The following is a 23,163-nucleotide window of genomic DNA, read 5'->3' as shown; positions in this document are numbered from 1 at the left end:
TTGGCCGCTGTGTAGCCCCGTCCATCTGTACAGACAGTGTCCGACAGTGTGAGAGATGAGGCTGAGCTGCCGCTGCCTCATCTCTGTCTCTCCCAGCAGTTCCAGGAGCCCTGAAAGTCTGGTAAGTTTTATCTATAAAGATGATTGCATTAATACAAAGAAGATGCTTATAAATTATAAATACAGTATCTTCTTTGTGTTATCCCAATCATTTTTATAGTGAGAACTCTGAGAATGATAGGGAGCATGGCAGGTGAGGCCGCACCAAGGAAAGAGGTAAGAGGATCCCCCCAGGTGGGACCCACTGCAAATCGCGATCTGCCGCGGTCCTTAGGAGATGGGCTGCGCGCGCTGGCGTGGACACTGTGTTCGTACATGGACCCCACTAGACCACCAGGGCAGGGGCACAGGTCGGTTTAGATAAAAAAACGTTTTTATAATGGCCCACAGTACCCGGCAAGGGTATAAGGCTCTGACCTGTAGGCCCTCCCCCAGCCACAGGCGCCATTTACTGCAAATGTTCCCGCCCTTGAGCTGCTCCTCTCTGCCTCCCTCACCCCCTGTCAGCATTTGGGCGCCATTTCTCTCATGCTGCGCTGATCTTGGGACTGTTGGGCTCTGTCTCCTCTGTAAAGCCGCCTGCATCCAGTGCTGTGCATTTACAGGACACTTAAGTATTCTACATGTCTTTAGACAGCGTTAGTTAAGAAAGCGTGCATACATTCAGGGATTTTTAGTACAATTACCCTGTGATATACATCCAGTTTTACTGTGCATTGTTATATGTATTTTGCCATATACAGTAGCATTACTCTGTAGTACAGTTACTTAGTATTGCTAGTCCAGCGCAGTTTTATTGTTGTTTGTGATAATTTCTGCATTGTACATGTGACTGATTGTGTGTGCCAGTAGCTGCCTTCTGATTTCTATTCCGCTGCCTTCTGATTTCTACTCCATGTATCCCACAGGTTTTGCTATCCCTAAATTCTATACCCTGAGGGAGGCTATGTGCGTCAGGGTCATATAGATATAGTATTTCACAGGATATACTTGTTTGGTATCTTTCTCTGTGAAGTTACAGACAGTCACTGTATACCTCTTAAAATTCCCTATTTTGTGCTCTGCTTGCAGTTACACTGTGAGGGTTTTTTTTGCCAGGTATTCTGTCTGCTTAAATTGTACTTTTTGTCACCCTAGGGGTACGGTTACAAATAATGTCTGCTATCCAGGGTGATGACTAATGGGCTGATCCTGCACCAGACAGTGCTGACGCCATGGATGGTCCTGAGGAAAATGTAGCAGCTGAGGGTTCAGGTTCTGGGATCTCTGCACCCCAAGGTCAGTCGGCAGCACCAGGGGCAGATCAAGTCCCGCCGTGGGCTACCTTCACTAATTTACTGACTACACTGGTAACTAGACTTACACCCCCTATGGGACCTCCTGTGCCAGTACAGCCACTTATTGTCCCGCCATGGGCAGATACTGTGTCTACTCAGTTACAGCAATTAAATCAGTCTCTGGATAAACAAAAGGCTAATCCTCGCCTGACTAAGACCAAGGGGTCCTTAAACGGGCCATTACTTCCTCACAATCCACACATGTCCCGGATACTTTTTCCGATGAAGATGGCGCTTACACTAACCCCTCTGACACAGATCCAGATATTTCAGATGGGGAAACTCTGACACAAGTGGATGTTCCTGACATTTTGGAGGCCATCAGGCTCATTCTTCAAATTGAGGATGACGAGGAGCCTCCCACAACCTCTAAGAAACCAGATAAGTTTAAATGTCATAAGGTGACTAAATTGCTTCTACCCCATTCTGACCACCTAGTTGACATACGTCAGGAATCCTGGGAATCTCCAGGAATGAAATTTTCACTGTCAAAAAAGATGCTAGCTTGCTATCCCCTCGCGGCAGAGCTAAGTAAAATTTGGGAAATACCACCTCCAGTGGACTCTCATGTCGCAAGCCTGGTGGTGTCCTCGGCTCTGCCTGACACTACCGTCACCTTTCTTAAGGAACTGACGGATAAGCATGTGGAAGGTTGCTTGAAGTCCATTTACTCTCTTGCAGGAGCTGTGCATAGACCCACTATAGCAGCTGCCTGAGCGGCAAAAGCTATTGAAGCCTGGGTTCAGGAAGTTAAAGCGGAACTACCTTCTAATTTTTCTGACAATGCTAAACAGTGTCTTTCTTATATCATTACAGCCTCTCATTACATTCAAGAGGTGGCATCTGATGCCGGTGTCCTGGCGGCCAAGGCGTCTACTATGTCCATTCTGGCTCGCAGGATTCTCTGGTTGCGATCCTGGTCTGTTGACCTGGACTCTAAAAAGATCTTGGAGGTGATACCCTTTAAGGGGAACATACTTTTTGGGGAAGACCTCAACAAGATTGTTGCTGATTTAGCATCAGCTAAAACTGTCTGCCTAGTACTACTCCTTCGGCTCCAAAGGCTAAGAGTACTTCCTTTAATTTATTTCGACCTCCGGGTAAAGCAAAGGGTCAGGCGTACCCAAACAAGACATGCTCTTCCAAACCCGCCAAGCCCAAACCAAAATGTGCCTGGGCTGCCCATCAGCCTGCTTCCAAAATAGACAAGCCTGCCGCATGACGGGGCGGGCCTCCCCCTGGGAGATCCCAGGGTAGGAGGCCGACTTCTACGGTTTGCTCAGGTATGGTTAAAGACTATTTCGGATGCCTGGGTAAGGGAAGTCGTCACTCACGGTTACGCCATCTCTTTCAAGAAATGTCCCCCTCATCGGTTTTGGTCAACAAACATTCTGGATCCCTTCTGGATCCCCAACTGGGTCCTTCTGATGACGGATGCCAGTCTGAGGGGTTGGGGTGCGGTGTTGGAGCAACAATCTCTTCAGGGTCGGTGGACCAGGGAGGAGTCTCTCCTCCCGATAAACATTCTGGAACTGCAGGCAGTGTTCAATGCACTGACACTAGCCTATGCCTTGGATATAGAACAGGCCTGTTCAAGTACAGTCGGACAACACCACCACTGTGGCGTACATAAATCATCAAGGCAGCACTCGAAGACGCATGGCAATGAGGGAAGTGTCAAGGATACTTCAGTGGGCAGAACACCATCTGCCAGCCATTTCGGCTGTGTTCATTCCGGGAGTCCTCAATTGGGATGCAGACGTCGTCAGGACATACACGCCGGAGAGTGGAGCCTTCATCCAGAAGTATTTCAACTCCTAGTGGACAAATGGTGCATACCAGATGTAGACCTGATGGCGTCTCGACACAATCACAAGGTTCCGGTCTTCGGAGCAAGAACAAGGGATCCTCAAGCGGCGTTCGTGGACGCACTGGCAATACCATGGAATTTTTGGCTGCTGTACGTGTTCCCTCCGGTGTCACTCCTGCCCAGGGTGATAAGGAAGTTCAAGCAAGAAGGAGGATTACTACTTCTAATCGCTCCAGCGTAGCCCAGACGGCATTGGTTCTCAGACCTACATGGTCTCTCGATAGAGCGTCCTCTTCTACTTCCACAATGCCCAGACCTTCTCGTTCCTGTCTACCAGGATTTGGCCCGACTGGCTTTGACGGTGTGGCTCTTGAAGCCTCCATCCTAAGGGCCAAGGGTTTTTCTGAGGCAGTCATTCAAACTATGTTTAAGGCCCGTAAACCGGCTTCGGCTCGGATTTATTACAGGGTCTGGAATTCTTATTTCACATGGTGTGCTGCTAAGAATGTTGACGTTTTCAAATTCAGTACTGCCAATCTGTTGGCCTTTCTACAGGGCCTGGACTTAGGCTTGCGTCTGGCCTCGCTCAAGGTTCATATTTCAGCCTTGTCTATTTGGTTTTAGAGAACGATTGCGACTTTGCCTGATGTTCATACCTTCACTCAGGGTGTTCTACGAATTCAACCTCCCTACGTTCCTGCTGTGGCTCCTTGGGATTTGTCGGTTGTTCTGGACGCCTTGCAAGAGGCTCCTTTTGAGCCCCTAGTGTCAGTGGACCTTAAATGGATTACTCTTAAGGTCTCGTTTTTGCTTGCTGTTGTCTCTGCTAGATGGGTTTCAGATTTAGGTGCCTTATCCTGTCGGTCACCTTTTCTGATTTTTCACCGTGACCGGGCGGTTCTTCTGACCCGCCCTGGTTATCTGTCTAAGGTGGTGTCTTCTTTCCACCTTAACCAAGAAATTGTGGTTTCAGCATTTACCTCTCCAGGTTTGTCATCCAAAGAGAAGTCTTTGGATGTGGTTCGGGCTCTCCGTATTTATGTGAAAAGAACGGAGTCAGTTCGGAAATCTGACTCTCTGTTCTTTTTGTTTTTCACAAATGTGGCTGGCCTGCTAATAAGCAGACCTTCGCCAGATGGATTAGAATGGTGATTGCACATGCTTATGTACAGGCTGGCCTTCCAGCTCCTGATACCATTAAAGCCCATTCTACTCGGTCTGTTGGACATTCTTGAGTGGCCCGCCATGGTGCGACCCTTGTACAATTGTGCAAGGCGGCTACGTGGTCCTCAGTGAACACATTCATAAGGTTCTATGCCTTCGATACTTCCGCCTCCCAGGATGCTTCCTTTGGACGCCGGGTTCTTGTGCCCGCTACAGTGCATCCCCTCCCTTGAGGAACTGCTTTAGGACATACAGTGTACCCCGCTGCAGAAAAGGAGATTTATGGTAAGAACTTACCTTTGTTAAATCTCTTTCTGCAAGGTACACTGGATTCCACAGGGCGCCCACCCTGACGCACTTAGCTTCTTTGGGTTTGTATGGCATTAGTCGCTGGTACCTTCTCCTGTCGTGAGAATTAGAGATGAGCGCCTGAAATTTTTCGGGTTTTGTGTTTTGGTTTTGGGTTCGGTTCCGCGGCCGTGTTTTGGGTTCGAACGCGTTTTGGCAAAACCTCACCGAATTTTTTTTGTCGGATTCGGGTGTGTTTTGGATTCGGGTGTTTTTTTCCAAAAACACTAAAAAACAGCTTAAATCATAGAATTTGGGGGTCATTTTGATCCCAAAGTATTATTAACCTCAAAAACCATAATTTACACTCATTTTCAGTCTATTCTGAATACCTCACACCTCACAATATTATTTTTAGTCCTAAAATTTGCACCGAGGTCGCTGTGTGAGTAAGATAAGCGACCCTAGTGGCCGACACAAACACCGGGCCCATCTAGGAGTGGCACTGCAGTGTCACGCAGGATGTCCCTTCCAAAAAACCCTCCCCAAACAGCACATGACGCAAAGAAAAAAAGAGGCGCAATGAGGTAGCTGTGTGAGTAAGATTAGCAACCCTAGTGGCCGACACAAACACCGGGCCCATCTAGGAGTGGCACTGCAGTGTCACGCAGGATGGCCCTTCCAAAAAACCCTCCCCAAACAGCACATGACGCAAAGAAAAAAAGAGGCGCAATGAGGTAGCTGTGTGAGTAAGATTAGCGACCCTAGTGGCCGACACAAACACCGGGCCCATCTAGGAGTGGCACTGCAGTGTCACGCAGGATGGCCCTTCCAAAAAACCCTCCCCAAACAGCACATGACGCAAAGAAAAAAAGAGGCGCAATGAGGTAGCTGACTGTGTGAGTAAGATTAGCGACCCTAGTGGCCGACACAAACACCGGGCCCATCTAGGAGTGGCACTGCAGTGTCACGCAGGATGTCCCTTCCAAAAAACCCTCCCCAATCAGCACATGATGCAAAGAAAAAGAAAAGAAAAAAGAGGTGCAAGATGGAATTGTCCTTGGGCCCTCCCACCCACCCTTATGTTGTATAAACAAAACAGGACATGCACACTTTAACCAACCCATCATTTCAGTGACAGGGTCTGCCACACGACTGTGACTGATATGACGGGTTGGTTTGGACCCCCCCAAAAAAGAAGCAATTAATCTCTCCTTGCACAAACTGGCTCTACAGAGGCAAGATGTCCACCTCATCTTCACCCTCCGATATATCACCGTGTACATCCCCCTCCTCACAGATTATCAATTCGTCCCCACTGGAATCCACCATCTCAGCTCCCTGTGTACTTTGTGGAGGCAATTGCTGCTGGTCAATGTCTCCGCGGAGGAATTGATTATAATTCATTTTAATGAACATCATCTTCTCCACATTTTCTGGATGTAACCTCGTACGCCGATTGCTGACAAGGTGAGCGGCGGCACTAAACACTCTTTCGGAGTACACACTTGTGGGAGGGCAACTTAGGTAGAATAAAGCCAGTTTGTGCAAGGGCCTCCAAATTGCCTCTTTTTCCTGCCAGTATAAGTACGGACTGTGTGACGTGCCTACTTGGATGCGGTCACTCATATAATCCTCCACCATTCTATCAATGTTGAGAGAATCATATGCAGTGACAGTAGACGACATGTCCGTAATCGTTGTCAGGTCCTTCAGTCCGGACCAGATGTCAGCATCAGCAGTCGCTCCAGACTGCCCTGCATCACCGCCAGCGGGTGGGCTCGGAATTCTGAGCCTTTTCCTCGCACCCCCAGTTGCGGGAGAATGTGAAGGAGGAGATGTTGACAGGTCGCGTTCCGCTTGACTTGACAATTTTGTCACCAGCAGGTCTTTCAACCCCAGCAGACCTGTGTCTGCCGGAAAGAGAGATCCAAGGTAGGCTTTAAATCTAGGATCGAGCACGGTGGCCAAAATGTAGTGCTCTGATTTCAACAGATTGACCACCCGTGAATCCTTGTTAAGCGAATTAAGGGCTGCATCCACAAGTCCCACATGCCTAGCGGAATCGCTCCGTGTTAGCTCCTCCTTCAATGCCTCCAGCTTCTTCTGCAAAAGCCTGATGAGGGGAATGACCTGACTCAGGCTGGCAGTGTCTGAACTGACTTCACGTGTGGCAAGTTCAAAGGGCATCAGAACCTTGCACAACGTTGAAATCATTCTCCACTGCACTTGAGACAGGTGCATTCCACCTACTATATCGTGCTCAATTGTATAGGCTTGAATGGCCTTTTGCTGCTCCTCCAACCTCTGAAGCATATAGAGGGTTGAATTCCACCTCGTTACCACTTCTTGCTTCAGATGATGGCAGGGCAGGTTCAGTAGTTTTTGGTGGTGCTCCAGTTTTCTGTACGTGGTGCCTGTACGCCGAAAGTGTCCCGCAATTCTTCTGGCCACCGACAGCATCTCTTGCACGCCCCTGTCGTTTTTTAAAAAATTCTGCACCACCAAATTCAAGGTATGTGCAAAACATGGGACGTGCTGGAATTGGCCCAGATTTAATGCACACACAATATTGCTGGCGTTGTCCGATGCCACAAATCCACAGGAGAGTCCAATTGGGGTAAGCCATTCCGCGATGATCTTCCTCAGTTGCCGTAAGAGGTTTTCAGCTGTGTGCGTATTCTGGAAAGCGGTGATACAAAGCGTAGCCTGCCTAGGAAAGAGTTGGCGTTTGCGAGATGCTGCTACTGGTGCCGCCGCTGCTGTTCTTGCGGCGGGAGTCCATACATCTACCCAGTGGGCTGTCACAGTCATATAGTCCTGACCCTGCCCTGCTCCACTTGTCCACATGTCCGTGGTTAAGTGGACATTGGGTACAGCTGCATTTTTTAGGACACTGGTGACTCTTTTTCTGAGGTCTGTGTACATTTTCGGTATCGCCTGCCTAGAGAAATGGAACCTAGATGGTATTTGGTACCGGGGACACAGTACCTCCAACAAGTCTCTAGTTGGCTCTGCAGTAATGATGGATACCGGAACCACGTTTCTCACCACCCAGGATGCCAAGGCCTCAGTTATCCGCTTTGCAGTAGGATGACTGCTGTGATATTTCATCTTCCTCGCAAAGGACTGTTGAACAGTCAATTGCTTACTGGAAGTAGTACAAGTGGGCTTACGACTTCCCCTCTGGGATGACCATCGACTCCCAGCGGCAACAACAGCAGCGCCAGCAGCAGTAGGCGTTACACGCAAGGATGCATCGGAGGAATCCCAGGCAGGAGAGGACTCGTCAGAATTGCCAGTGACATGGCCTGCAGGACTATTGGCATTCCTGGGGAAGGAGGAAATTGACACTGAGGGAGTTGGTGGGGTGGTTTGCGTGAGCTTGGTTACAAGAGGAAGGGATTTACTGGTCAGTGGACTGCTTCCGCTGTCACCCAAAGTTTTTGAACTTGTCACTGACTTATTATGAATGCGCTGCAGGTGACGTATAAGGGAGGATGTTCCGAGGTGGTTAACGTCCTTACCCCTACTTATTACAGCTTGACAAAGGGAACACACGGCTTGACACCTGTTGTCCGCATTTCTGGTGAAATACCTCCACACCGAAGAGCTGATTTTTTTGGTATTTTCACCTGGCATGTCAACGGCCATATTCCTCCCACGGACAACAGGTGTCTCCCCGGGTGCCTGACTTAAACAAACCACCTCACCATCAGAATCCTCCTGGTCAATTTCCTCCCCAGCGCCAGCAACACCCATATCCTCCTCATCCTGGTGTACTTCAACACTGACATCTTCAATCTGACTATCAGGAACTGGACTGCGGGTGCTCCTTCCAGCACTTGCAGGGGGCGTGCAAATGGTGGAAGGCGCATGCTCTTCACGTCCAGTGTTGGGAAGGTCAGGCATCGCAACCGACACAATTGGACTCTCCTTGTGGATTTGGGATTTCGAAGAATGCACAGTTCTTTGCTGTGCTGCTTTTGCCAGCTTGAGTCTTTTCATTTTTCTAGCGAGAGGCTGAGTGCTTCCATCCTCATGTGAAGCTGAACCACTAGCCATGAACATAGGCCAGGGCCTCAGCCGTTCCTTGCCACTCCGTGTGGTAAATGGCATATTGGCAAGTTTACGCTTCTCCTCCGACAATTTTATTTTAGGTTTTGGAGTCCTTTTTTTACTGATATTTGGTGTTTTGGATTTGACATGCTCTGTACTATGACATTGGGCATCGGCCTTGGCAGACGACGTTGCTGGCATTTCATCGTCTCGGCCATGACTAGTGGCAGCAGCTTCAGCACGAGGTGGAAGTGGATCTTGATCTTTCCCTAATTTTGGAACCTCAACATTTTTGTTCTCCATATTTTAATAGGCACAACTAAAAGGCACCTCAGGTAAACAATGGAGATGGATGGATTGGATACTAGTATACAATTATGGACGGGCTGCCGAGTGCCGACACAGAGGTAGCCACAGCCGTGAACTACCGCACTGTACTGTGTCTGCTGCTAATATATAGACTGGTTGATAAAGAGATAGTATACTCGTAACTAGTATGTATGTATAAAGAAAGAAAGAAAAACCACGGTTAGGTGGTATATACAATTATGGACGGGCTGCCGAGTGCCGACACAGAGGTAGCCACAGCCGTGAACTACCGCACTGTACTGTGTCTGCTGCTAATATAGACTGGTTGATAAAGAGATAGTATACTCGTAACTAGTATGTATGTATAAAGAAAGAAAAAAAAACCACGGTTAGGTGGTATATACAATTATGGACGGGCTGCCGAGTGCCGACACAGAGGTAGCCACAGCCGTGAACTACCGCACTGTACTGTGTCTGCTGCTAATATATAGACTGGTTGATAAAGAGATAGTATACTCGTAACTAGTATGTATGTATAAAGAAAGAAAAAAAAACCACGGTTAGGTGGTATATACAATTATGGACGGGCTGCCGAGTGCCGACACAGAGGTAGCCACAGCCGTGAACTACCGCACTGTACTGTGTCTGCTGCTAATATATAGACTGGTTGATAAAGAGATAGTATACTCGTAACTAGTATGTATGTATAAAGAAAGAAAAAAAAACCACGGTTAGGTGGTATATACAATTATGGACGGGCTGCCGAGTGCCGACACAGAGGTAGCCACAGCCGTGAACTACCGCACTGTACTGTGTCTGCTGCTAATATAGACTGGTTGATAAAGAGATAGTATACTCGTAACTAGTATGTATGTATAAAGAAAGAAAAAAAAAACACGGTTAGGTGGTATATACAATTATGGACGGGCTGCCGAGTGCCGACACAGAGGTAGCCACAGCCGTGAACTACCGCACTGTACTGTGTCTGCTGCTAATATATAGACTGGTTGATAAAGAGATAGTATACTCGTAACTAGTATGTATGTATAAAGAAAGAAAAAAAAACCACGGTTAGGTGGTATATACAATTATGGACGGGCTGCCGAGTGCCGACACAGAGGTAGCCACAGCCGTGAACTACCGCACTGTACTGTGTCTGCTGCTAATATATAGACTGGTTGATAAAGAGATAGTATACTCGTAACTAGTATGTATGTATAAAGAAAGAAAAAAAAACCACGGTTAGGTGGTATATACAATTATGGACGGGCTGCCGAGTGCCGACACAGAGGTAGCCACAGCCGTGAACTACCGCACTGTACTGTGTCTGCTGCTAATATAGACTGGTTGATAAAGAGATAGTATACTACTAATATTATATACTGGTGGTCAGGTCACTGGTCACTAGTCACACTGGCAGTGGCACTCCTGCAGCAAAAGTGTGCACTGTTTAATTTTAATATAATATTATGTACTCCTGGCTCCTGCTATAACCTATAACTGGCACTGCAGTAGTGCTCCCCAGTCTCCCCCACAATTATAAGCTGTGTGAGCTGAGCAGTCAGACAGATATATAATATATATAGATGATGCAGCACACTGGCCTGAGCCTGAGCAGTGCACACAGATATGGTATGTGACTGACTGAGTCACTGTGTGTATCGCTTTTTTCAGGCAGAGAACGGATATATTAAATAAACTGCACTGTGTGTCTGGTGGTCACTCACTATATAATATATTATGTACTCCTGGCTCCTGCTATAACCTATAACTGGCACTGCAGTAGTGCTCCCCAGTCTCCCCCACAATTATAAGCTGTGTGAGCTGAGCAGTCAGACAGATATATATAATATTATATATAGATAATAGATGATGCAGCACACTGGCCTGAGCCTGAGCAGTGCACACAGATATGGTATGTGACTGAGTCACTGTGTGCTGTGTATCGCTTTTTTCAGGCAGAGAACGGATTATATTATGTACTCCTGGCTCCTGCTATAACCTATAACTGGCACTGCAGTAGTGCTCCCCAGTCTCCCCCACAATTATAAGCTGTGTGAGCTGAGCAGTCAGACAGATATATATAATATTATATATAGATAATAGATGATGCAGCACACTGGCCTGAGCCTGAGCAGTGCACACAGATATGGTATGTGACTGAGTCACTGTGTGCTGTGTATCGCTTTTTTCAGGCAGAGAACGGATTATAAATAAAAGTGGTGGTCACTGGTCACTATCAGCAAAACTCTGCACTGTACACTACTGAGTACTCCTAATGCTCCCCAAAATTAGTAAATCAAGTGTCTCTCTAATCTATTCTAATTCTAAACGGAGAGGACGCCAGCCACGTCCTCTCCCTATCAATCTCAATGCACGTGTGAAAATGGCGGCGACGCGCGGCTCCTTATATAGAATCCGAGTCTCGCGATAGAATCCGAGCCTCGCGAGAATCCGACAGCGTCATGATGACGTTCGGGCGCGCTCGGGTTAACCGAGCAAGGCGGGAAGATCCGAGTCGCTCGGACCCGTGAAAAAAAACATGAAGTTCTGGCGGGTTCGGATTCAGAGAAACCGAACCCGCTCATCTCTAGTGAGAATGTGGTTCTGTGTGGCTACTAACTGTTATTGTCTCTTTTCTACCTGCTACTGCATTGGACTGGTTAACAAAACTGAGCTCCTGTGCACGGAGGCGGGGTTATAGAGGAGGCGGTGCAAGGCATCCTGGAACAGTCAAAGCTTTAGCCTGTTGGTGCCTCGGATCAAGATCCTACTCTACACCCCGATGTTATTCCCTGTGAAATCCAGTGTACCTCGCAGAAAGAGATTTAACAAAGGTGTTCTTACCATAAATCTCCTTTTATATATATATATATATATATATATATATATATATACACACACACCACCGCCACCACATACACACAGTACACACTACACACACCACCACATATACATACACAGTACACACTATACACATAAAGTACACACATACAGTACACACTACACACAAAGTACACACACACACACACACACACACACACACACACACACACACACACACTACACCCCTCCCCACCACCACATATTCACACAGTACACACTACACACAAAGTACACACACACCTCTACATACTGTATACAAACAGTACACACTACACACACAAAGTACACACACCGCCACCACATATACACACACAGTACACACTACACACACACACACACACAAAGTACACACACATCCACTACCACACACACACACACACACACACACACACACACACACACACACACACACACACACACACAGTACACACAAACACACATACTGTATACACACATTAATCAAGAAAGCTATACACTTGCCAGGATTCCTGCAGCAGCAGCTGAGCTCCCCGTGCAGTCTAGGGGTGAAGCTTGGGCCTGTGAGTGACAGCAGGACCACGGAGAAGGAGAGACTGGAGATGGAGAGGCAGCCAGCACACTGCCTGCACGGCACTGTAACATCTCAGGTGAGAGTACTGGAGCTGGAGGAGGCGGGTTTTTTCCTGTCAAAGTTTTTTCCTATCAATGCTGCCAGTCTCCTGTGGGCCTATTTTCAATGGGTGGCCTGGAGCTGCAGCTCCATCCGCCCCATTGTTAATCCGACTCTGCCGATATTCATGCAATGTTTATTCTCCAGTACATGTATCTAAGATGCACCATTCATGCATCCTGATTTTAGTATGTACAGAGTCGCAATATGCATTTGGACGCACAATAGCAGAAATGTAAGGGACGATCCTGAACGGTGACTGGGAGGAAATGGGGGTGGGTAAATGGATGTACTGGGATGTTGTGCCTTATGGGTGTGTCTCAGGCATATCGCTGAGAGCAGTAATGTACAGAAACACACAGATGTAAACATAGGAAGCCATACTCAGATGGAGAAATTGCACCTACCACAGGGAAGATGCCAGTTTCGATGGTGCACCTAAAGGCACACCACATGTTAATGCAGCATCTAAAGACGCTGCAGGGGGGCATCTCATTCCTTGCACTTTCAGACACATGTATGTACCCAGAATAAAATCACAGCAAATAAGGTGCAAGGACTGCCGTGCCCGACTCAGAATCAATCCCAAAAAGTGGTCTCTCAAAATGGACAGCCAATCGGGAGCAGTCACTTGTAATGAGAAAGCACTCCTGACTGGTTGCCCATCTATAAAGTAGGCTAATTGTCTAGGGCTAATTGCCCTACTGTGCTGATTTGGGTGGAAGAGTCCTGACATCCTGCCTGCTAGGAAGTTTAGGGGTGCAAGTGGATTAAGGTATAATGGGTGTTTTTAGTTGAGAGGAGCAGAAGGAATGTGGTGTAGTGCTACTGAAATGCTAAACATTTGATGTGACATGCTCCTGTTGCTGCTTGACCACAAGTTCTTTTGTTCGTCTTTTTTGTAGGAAAATGTTGGGAGGTATGAGATACTGCACAATCACATATCAAAATATCTCAAACTATAGGCCTCAGATGACTTTGGCTGCTGAAGAAATATAGTAGAAGTTAGAGATGTGCACGGAGTCTCGTTTTTTTGTACTAATTTAATTGTCATGTTTTGGTGTTTCGTTTTGCAAAACCACCCTCAAGTGTTTTGGCTCTGAATTAGGATTGAAAATCCGAATTCTGGGTTTTGGATTTATTGAAAATGGATAATAACAGCTAAATTCATGTTATTTCCTTATTACTTATTACCAGGGGCATCAGAACGTTTTTCAGTTGGGGGGGCAAGATAAAATCTCAGTTTGGCGCCCCTAATTTATGGAAACCTTAGACGGGTCACTTGTACCTGTACAGAACTCTATGGAGCAGCTGGGAGCGAGTGACCACTTATATACATTATTTCTGGTAGAGCCTCTTACACACATTATGCCTGACAGAGCCCATTATATACATTGTAGAGCGCCCCCTCTCCTCATTCCTCTCTCCTCTCCTTCTCATTCCTGTGCTCCACTTCCCTACCCCTTCCCCACGTTCAATAACAATGCAGCTGAGAATTTTTTCTTTATTTTCTCTGGTGCACAAAATAGGGTCAGTCTTAACAATTAGTACATTTGTGGGGCGCTTCCCACACCCCAATGAGCAGTAACAAAAAGAATTGTGTATCAATTGTTCCAGGCGCACCCTTCTAAGATACACCCACAATATTGCATCAATAATACAGATAAATTGGGAAAACTTATTCAGGCATAAACAGACATAGGGGGTCATTCAGACCTGATCGCTCGCAAGTGTTTTTCGCTGCGATCAGGTCAGAACTGCGCATGCATATGCACCGCAATGCGCATGCATGGGTACAAAGCGGATCATTGCTGTGCGATGGGTTTTACGAAGAATCCATTCGCACAGCCGATCGCAAGGAGATTGACAGGAAGAAGGCGTTTGTGGGTGGCAACTGACCGTTTTCTGGGAGTGTTTGGAAAAATGCAGGCGTGTCCAAGCATTTGCAGGGCTTGTGTCTGACATCAATTCCGGCCCCCGGACAGGCTGAAGTGATCGCAGCGGCTGAGTAAGTCCTGGGCAACTCAGAAACTGCACAAACTGTTTTTGCAGAGCTCGGCTGAAAAGTCGTTCGCACACTTGCAAAGCGAAAATACACTCCCCCGTGGGCGGCGACTATGCGTTTGCACGGCTGCTAAAAGTAGCTAGCGAGTGATCAACTCGGAATGACCCCCTATGAGTGATACCTTTTTCGCAAGGAAAAAAGGTATCTGCATCAGAAGCTTAATGTTGGTATTACATGCAAAACAAAAAAGCTTATGACAAGAACATATATAATTACTGCATTAAGGGGGTCATTCCAACACGATCGCACGCTGCACTTCTTCGCAGCCATGCGATTGGGTCGGAACGGCTCATACTAATGAAGAAAGTGGTCGCAGCGGTGACCGCAAGAAGATTGACAGGAGGAAGGCGGTAACGGGCGTCAACTAACCATTTACTGGGCGTGGAGATCCAAATGCAGGCGTGTCGAGGCGTTTGGAAGGTGGATGTCTGACGTCAATTCCGGGACCTGCAACTCTGGATTGATCACACAGGGTAAGTAACTCTTACCCTGGTCTTGTTTTTTGCATAGCAGGGCTGCACAAGCGATTACAGCCTTGCTATGCAAAAAAACACTCCCCCATAGGTGGCATCTAGTTGATAGCATGGGCTTCAAAAAGTGGCAGCGTGCGATCAACTCGGAATGAGGGCCAATATCTGTTTATGCCTGAATAAGTTTGCCCAATTGACCTGTATTATTGATGCAATATTGTGGGTGTATCTTATATCCCTTTCACATCGGACAAATAAACCGGTATCGACACGCATATTACCGTGTCAACACGGGTCAGCGTGCGATGTAAAAGCACTTTGCCCGAATTAGCGGGTCGCCTAACCCGGTAATTCAACCCGGTATAGAAGAAAGGTTATTTCCGGGTTGAATACCGGGTCAGGCGCAGTGTGAATAGGAGCATTCACAGCATAGGGTGAGGCGGAGCAGGAGTTGAGCTCATCTCACAGCACCGCCTCCACCCCCGCCCCTTCTGCGCCCCCCCGCTGCTATAGCAACCGACCCGGTATATTCCCGGGTCGGAAAGCCAGCAAAGCAGAGCAAATGACGGATCCCACCCGGTAAGGACACGTTTCTCTTCCCGGGGGATCCGGCATTTGCAATCTGAAAGCGGTATTAGAAGGAAGCAACTGTGCAGCTGCTTACCTCCGTTGTCACCTCACTGGTAGCACGTCGCAGAGCTCCGACACTGGCGGAGACATCTTGGGGGGTAGAGAACACGTGGCAGGCAGCTTCAGCCCTGCCCGCGCTGTATTAGCACTGCTGCTATTATTTTACACAGCATGTAGCCAGGGCCGGCCCGATCCTATTTTTTTAGTAAGCAAATTAAAATTTCTGGGGCCCTTTGATGGGATAAACTTCTTTAATGGACAGCGTGTGCCATAAAAAGAGGTGTGGTCTCACAAGAAAAGGGCATGGCCAGATACTTTTACACCAATCTTCTGTGCCAGATTCACATATGCCCCCAGTGCCAGATTCACATATGCCCCCAGTACCAGATACACATGTGCCCCCAGTGCCAGATTTGCATATGCCCCCAGTGCCAGATTCGCATATGCCCCCAATGCCAGATTCGCATATGCCCCCAGTGCCAGATTCGCATATGCCCCCAGTGCCAGATTCACATATGCCCCCAGTGCCAGATTCGCATATGCTCCCAGTGCCAGATACGCATATGCTCCCAGTGCCAGATACGCATATGCTCCCAGTGCGATACGCATACGCTCCCAGTGCCAGATACGCATACGCTCCCAGTGCCAGATACGCATACGCTCCCAGTGCCAGATACGCATACGCTCCCAGTGCCAGATACGCATACGTCCCCACAGTGCCAGATACGCATACGTCCCCACAGTGCCAGATACGCAAACGCCCCCACAGTGCCAGATACACAGATGCCCCCACAGTGCCAGATATGCCCCTACAGAGCCAGATATGCAGATGCCCGCACAGAGCCAGATATGCAGATGCCCCCACAGTGTCAGATCTGCAGATGCTTCCACAGTGCCAGATACGCAGATGCCCCCACAGTGCCAGATATGCCCCCACAGAGCCAGATATGCCCCCACAGAGCCAGATAAGCAGATGCCCCCACACTGCCAGATACGCAGATGCACCCACAGTGCCAGATACGCAGATGTCCCCACACTGCCAGATATGCCCCCACAGTGCCAGATATGCCCCCACAGTGCCAGATATGCCCCCACAGAGCCAGATGCACAGATGCCCCCACAGAGCCAGATACGCAGATGCCCCCACAGTGCAAAAACACATACCTCCACATGATGCCTGGCGGGCGGGCAGGAGCAGGCGAGCGAGCGGACAGGCAGGACAAGTCTGTATTGACGGCCTCAGCACAGTTTGAGCATATGTAACGAGCGGCGTGACATCATGACGCTCCGCCGCTCATTACATATGCAAAATCGATGCAGCAGAGGTGGGGGGAGTCCGTGGAAGCACTGACTGTCACTGTCAATGACAGTGAAGTCAGTGAATCGAGGTACGCGGCCAGAGCGCCCTCAATTTGCGGCGCCTTACCCGGCCGCATACTGTATGTATTGGGCCGGCATTGTAGTGCTGGCGCTAGCATCGGCGGCAGCGGGCAATCGCGGATCCGGGTGGACGGCGCCTCTCTCCATATTTGGGGGGAGCGAGCTGCCCCCTTGCACCCACATTCCGACGCCTCTGCTTATTACTGTATATAGGTCACAGAAAATCCTACAGACACAGCAGGGGGGCACAGAGTATCCTGCATGGTGTGGTCAAGGGCCCTCATCCGAGTTGTTCGCTCGCTAGCTGCTTTTAGCAGCATTGCACACGCTAGGCCGCCGCCCTCTGGTAGTGTATCTTAGCATAGCAGAAAAGCAAACGAAAGATTAGCAGAACTGCTACTAAATATTTTCTTGCAGTTTCTGAGTAGCTCCAGACCTACTCACAGATTGCGATCAGCTCGGTCCGTTTAGTTCCTGGTTTGACGTCACAAACACGCCTTGCGTTTGGCCAGCCACTCCCCCATTTCTCCAGACACTCCCGCGTTTTTCCCTGACACGCCTGCGTTTTTTAGCACACTCCCGGAAAATGCTCAGTTAACTTCCAGAAACGCCCCTTTCCTGTCAATCATTCACCGATCAGCAGTGCGACTGAAAAGCGACGCACGAACACCAGCAAATCTACAAAGTTTTGTGTAAAATAACTTAGCGCATGCGCTCTGCGTACCATGCGCATGCGCATTTAGCAACAAATCGCAGCATAGCGAAAATCGGCAACGAGCGAACAACTCAGAATGACCACCAATGTTATAAGACATTTTCAGCTATCATGAAGACTACCAAGACTGCTAAACTTTATATCATCTACATATACACACCATACAAAATGATATGTAATGTGGAACGTGAACATGCATGTAGATGGTGACACTAAAACTATTGTATGATCATTGTGAATGTCTAAGGTATTGATACAATGTGAATTTGTTGACATATTGTTTCTTTTTCAGGTGGAACCATGGGTCATACACAAAGGAATCAATTCTTAAATAAAAGGTATTATTTTACATCTATTTTTTTTAATAATGTTGAAAATTACAGTAAAAATAAATGACAGTAAAAATGTATGCTAACCTAATTCTATAGAAATAAATTTTGCTCAAACTATTTTTTCTGATACTGTACTCCAACTATCCTTTAAATATACAAAAAAAAAACCTATCCAAATGCCAAATTTCACTTAGATCCAGGCCTTTGTGTGCTGCATTTATCTTCTTTTTATGTTTTCTTTATTGCTCCTTGAAAAAGCCCCTTAAACCTCTAGTCTTGGGGGTGAGCAGAAGGAACATTAATGTAATTGTCTCTGGAGACTGATAGAAGTGAATATGTAATAAACCGAGAGCTCAGCCTCAATGGGCAAAAGTGACTGCGGAAATATAGTCCGAACAACAAATCCCATAAATTGTCTCAGTTTCTGTGATGGCCCTGGGATAACCATCATATTTTACCAGCTCCAAGTAATACAAAATCATTCAGACATCTGCACATTTCAGGAGAGCCAAATCTTCTCCAAGAGGGATATTCAGATGGACCATTTTACTAGATAAGGAAGAGAAAGGCCTGCACCGCTAAATCCTTGACCTGCAATTTAGGAGGTCATATAGAGTTCAATGAGCTTCTTCAAGCCGATTTACTCAATTAAAAATATAGATATATATTTAAAATAACTGCTTAGACATAGCCTACGCATTCATCCATTAAAAGGCTTATGCTACATATTTAAATTTATAGCAAAAAGCAATTTCTGAGATTTAAATGACGTGACTAAATTAAATCATTGCCATTTCTCTCGTGAAAACATAGTGCATGTTTTATGGGCAAAACGAGCTTGATTTGGTTAATGCTTCTTTTCCCAGAAGTTAATATTATGATCTTTATTTATAAAGTGCTGCTATATTAAGGGGATTATGACAAAAGCACAGTACAGTACATACAGTATAATAACAAAATAGTGGGTAAAGATGGCCCGGTACAAATGAGCTAATAATCTAAGAGGTATTGGGGTCACGTGATATATAAGGTGAAAAAAATAACAATTGTTGCTAGGTAAAGTTTTATATTGTTCTTATTTTTAAGATCCATAAGATAAGGATTCAGTCTATACTTGCCGACTCTCCCAGAATGTCTGGGACACTGTCAAATATTTGGTGCGCCTCCTGAAAGGTTGTGTATTGCTTTACCGGCAGCCGGTATCCCGGCCACAGAATGCCGGCGGGCGAGTGCATCAAGCCCCTTGCGGGCTCGGTGGCAACCTGCGCTTGCCACGGGTTTTATTCCCGCTCTATGGGTGTCGTGGACACCAACAAGTGGGAATAGTCCCTGTTGGTTGGCATGCCTACCGTTGGGATAGTGAGGGGGCAGGATGTAGGGGGAGGTAATGTGTCAGGAGACCGCCGATCACGTAACTACTTTCCTCCTTAACACCCAGTAAAGTAAGCAAGCCTCCCAGGGTTCCCTGCTGCCAACCACTTCCCGAGTAAAGTGGGCAGACTGGATAGGTTTTTTTTTATATCCAGTTGTTTTCATGTTCTGATGTTTTTTTTGTAGAATTTTTTTTCCATTTTCACAGAAATTGTTTTGTTAAACATATGTTGGGTCTTTATAACAGGGATTTAATGTGTACTGTTAAAATATAAGGTCACTGTGATCAAAATATTAAGAAAGAAAAAAACATAGGCAGCATTTATTTTTAAGACTTTGTTTTTTTTTTTTGCTTGGTGGACTCCGTTATAATAAAACATAATGCAAAAACAATGGTAGGGCCATTCTCATTGGGACAAACTTTCCTTGTAGAATACTGACTTGACTTGACCATACAAACACCTATGAGCAAAGAACCTCTCGACCATGGGAGTACTCATGTTTTATCCAGCTAGGCAAGCTTTACCAGGTCTATACTGTATTTTTATTACAGGTGTCAAAATGAAAATAGTCATCTGTTTCTGCAAATAGTCAGAACAAAGCTGTGGTTCTTTCTAAATATAGAACAGAAACAAGATGTGTTTTATCTATAAATAGAAAAGCCTTTATTATGGGTAATTATGGGATCCATTTATTTGTTGAATGGAGCCTTGAGAACTGAAAAGGTATTTCTGACATTGGTTACATAAAGAAAGCAATCATCAAAGCTTTATAATCACTAACCTATACAAACATTTAAGGGACTTGGCATAACTGAGAAATGTATACAAGTGTTGTAATAACAAGCATTATGTTGCTTATTTCAGACTTTTCCCAGCATTATCAGCCCTTTGTGCTCTAGAAACAGCCAGCACTGTTAATTTGGGTGATTGAATAGAGGACAAAAGGACAAAGCACAAACACCCTCCATTCTAAAACTAAACAACGAAAAAAGCTGTAACGTGCCTCAATTCCCAGGCTGGTTGCTAAAAAGAAAATGAAGGGGGTAAAGAAAAAAAAAAGAGAGAAAAAAAAGCTAATTTGTGTATTTATTTCTTTACTCCTACCTTTTCTAGTGTAACGTAACCCCCACCCTCCTCACTACAGCAACTTCAATTAATCTCTGTCATAGTGTAATCAAAAGGAGAAGGGGTATGGACAAATATGGATGGATCCGCAATTAATCTAAATCAGTTTAATAGAAAGAGTTGGAAAGGAGGGGTGGTCCCTGGAGAGGTGTTAGTACTTACCTCGTTCCTCTAGCAAACTGTTAGCAGATGCTTGTATATGTTTTCATTGGATTACTTTATCATGGATAGAAACAAAACACAAAAACCGAAGACTCACCCTTTTTAATACAATCATTGCTATGACTGACGTTAAAATTATTAAATTGCACAAATGTTTCAACAATAGGAGTGTCTCATCCCCAAGCTCTGCAGTCACATGCTGGGCTGGGTGTCACATAAACTTACTATAATATTCTCCATTGTATGGGGATGGAGAGGCAAAATTAAATACCATCCCTGGTGTTAGAGTGTGATTGGGCAGCTACGGAAGGAGCCCATGTGGCATCTGCCCCAGCCCTAATTACATGCGGGGCAGGATAAAAGCCATGGATGTTGTCTGTATAATGAGAGTGCAGTCTGTATACTGTAAGCTCTGACAAGCAGGGCCTTCTCTACCCTTCGTCCCACCTCGGCACCTCCCTTATCTGTACTTGTTGCGATTTATGTATGATTGCATTTTGTGTGATTTGTAACTCCATCCTATAAGGATCTGGAGAGTTTTGTGTCACAATGCAACTAAACAATGGTGAGTGCTGGGACTGGTATTAAAGTGGGTCCACCACCTGTGGCTGTTTAATAAAAATGAAAATAATAAAATAATTATAAATATATGGTGCAGTAGATCAATGCCTTTTATTTGATTAATTGTTTTATTAATCTTTTTGAGATCACATCTTCTCATGCACCCCTGTGTAGGTTTATTTAATCCAACTTGTATCAGCTAGTTGTTTTACAGGGGTGGTATTCAGTATGCCGACTGACGGGATCCCGGCGCACAGTATACCGGCGCCGGGATCCCGACAGCCGGCATACCGACACTTATTCTCCCTCGTGGGGGTCCACGACCCCCCTGGAGGGAGAATAAAATAGCGTGCCGCGCCACCGTAGCGTGGCGAGCGCAGCGAGCCCGCAAGGGGCTCATTTGCGCTCGCCACACTGTCGGTAAGGCGGCGGTCGGGCTCCTGGCGCCGGTATGCTGGTCGCCGGGAGCCCGACCGCCGGCAGATCGTAGTGAACCCGTTTTACAGCATATTCTGTATGCTTGTTCTTCTCACCTTTAAAAGATAGTGTGCAGGTGAGCGAGCTCAGGCTCAGTCAGGACCCCGGAGAAGGAGAGACTGTATGTGTGTGGGTATTTTACGTGCTTATAACTTATAATCATGGCAATTACTATCACATCAGTACTAAGCTTAAAATATGCTAAGTTGCTACCTGCTTTTTATAACTGTGAGTGGGACTTACAGAGAAATGGGGTTCCTAGACAGGGCTGCAAGCTTAAATATATTGATCAATATAATATGTGAAACAAAACCCAATGTTTATTCTTGAGATATGGGGGTGTGTGTGTGTCATGCTTACCGGCTTTTCAGCTGCTCTCTCCGGGAGAGAGCAGCCAGGTCAGATCAGCAGGGGGTGGGGACAGGCAGTGATGAGGAGAGGGGGCGGAGCAGAGGTGGGACGGGGTGTGGCATAGGTGGAATGGGGGCGTGGCAGAGGCGGGTGGGGGGGGTGGCTGAGGTATCGCATCACTTAAGCCATGCCCCCATCGCATGATGCCGCTATTACAGGCATTATACTGTAGGGGGCGTGGCTATGATGGGCGGCCGGGCAGGGGTGAGCGCAGGAATCGGGAGACTTGCCTGCTTTTCCGGGGGGCCGGGAGGGCCACCCGATTTTCGGGAGCCTCCCGGCCATTCCGGCAGAGTAGGCAGGTATGGTGTGTGTGTGTGTGTGTGTGTGTGTGTGTGTGTGTGTGTGTGTGTGTGTGTGTGTGTGTGTGTGTGTGTGTGTGTGTGTGTGTGTGTGTGTGATGTATTAATAAAATAAATAATTCCTGGTGGAGGCCTGGAGTATTGTGGAGAGCATGAAGTAGCAATTTATAGAAAGCTCTGGCTGCTTGAGTAATAAAGCCTGCTCTCAGCAGCAGAACTGATACTACAGTACACTGGCTAGAATGAAGTGTGCAAGAATTCTTGGCAGCCACAACTACTGTACCTTATGTCCTGAGCACCTCCCAAACATTTTTGTAAATCAAGGCAGTAAGGCAGGAGATTGTTATCTATGGCTTGTTGCTACAGTTGAAATCTCTAAGAGATTCAATTTAAATATTAGATGGGAAAATCAAACAAGAAAGCAAGCTGATATGGAGCCACAGAAAAGAAAAATCAAACAAAAAAAATGATATAAATATTAGAGATGAGCGGGTTCGGTTTCTCTGAATCCGAACCCGCCCGAACTTCATGTTTTTTTTCACGGGTCCGAGCGACTCGGATCTTCCCGCCTTGCTCGGTTAACCCGAGCGCGCCCGAA

General features: G+C 46.7%; 1 long non-coding RNA gene across 2 annotated transcripts; it reads left to right on the top strand.

Moving 5' to 3' along the window:
- On the top strand, positions 1 to 20,641 carry LOC135050649 (uncharacterized). Of its 2 annotated transcripts, none has more exons than XR_010241720.1 (3): positions 1 to 121; positions 18,115 to 18,160; positions 20,392 to 20,641. It is a non-coding gene; the product is annotated as an uncharacterized LOC135050649 (long non-coding RNA). The 2 variants fall into 2 exon arrangements; XR_010241719.1 differs by lacking the exon at positions 1 to 121 and adding an exon at positions 12,406 to 12,539.
- The last annotated feature ends 2,522 nt before the right edge of the window (positions 20,642 to 23,163 follow it).

Source organism: Pseudophryne corroboree, chromosome 2, assembly GCF_028390025.1.
Source record: "Pseudophryne corroboree isolate aPseCor3 chromosome 2, aPseCor3.hap2, whole genome shotgun sequence".
NCBI lineage: Eukaryota > Metazoa > Chordata > Amphibia > Anura > Myobatrachidae > Pseudophryne > Pseudophryne corroboree.
The sequence above is the reverse complement of the archived record's forward strand: the minus strand, read 5'-3'. Positions and strand labels throughout refer to the sequence as shown.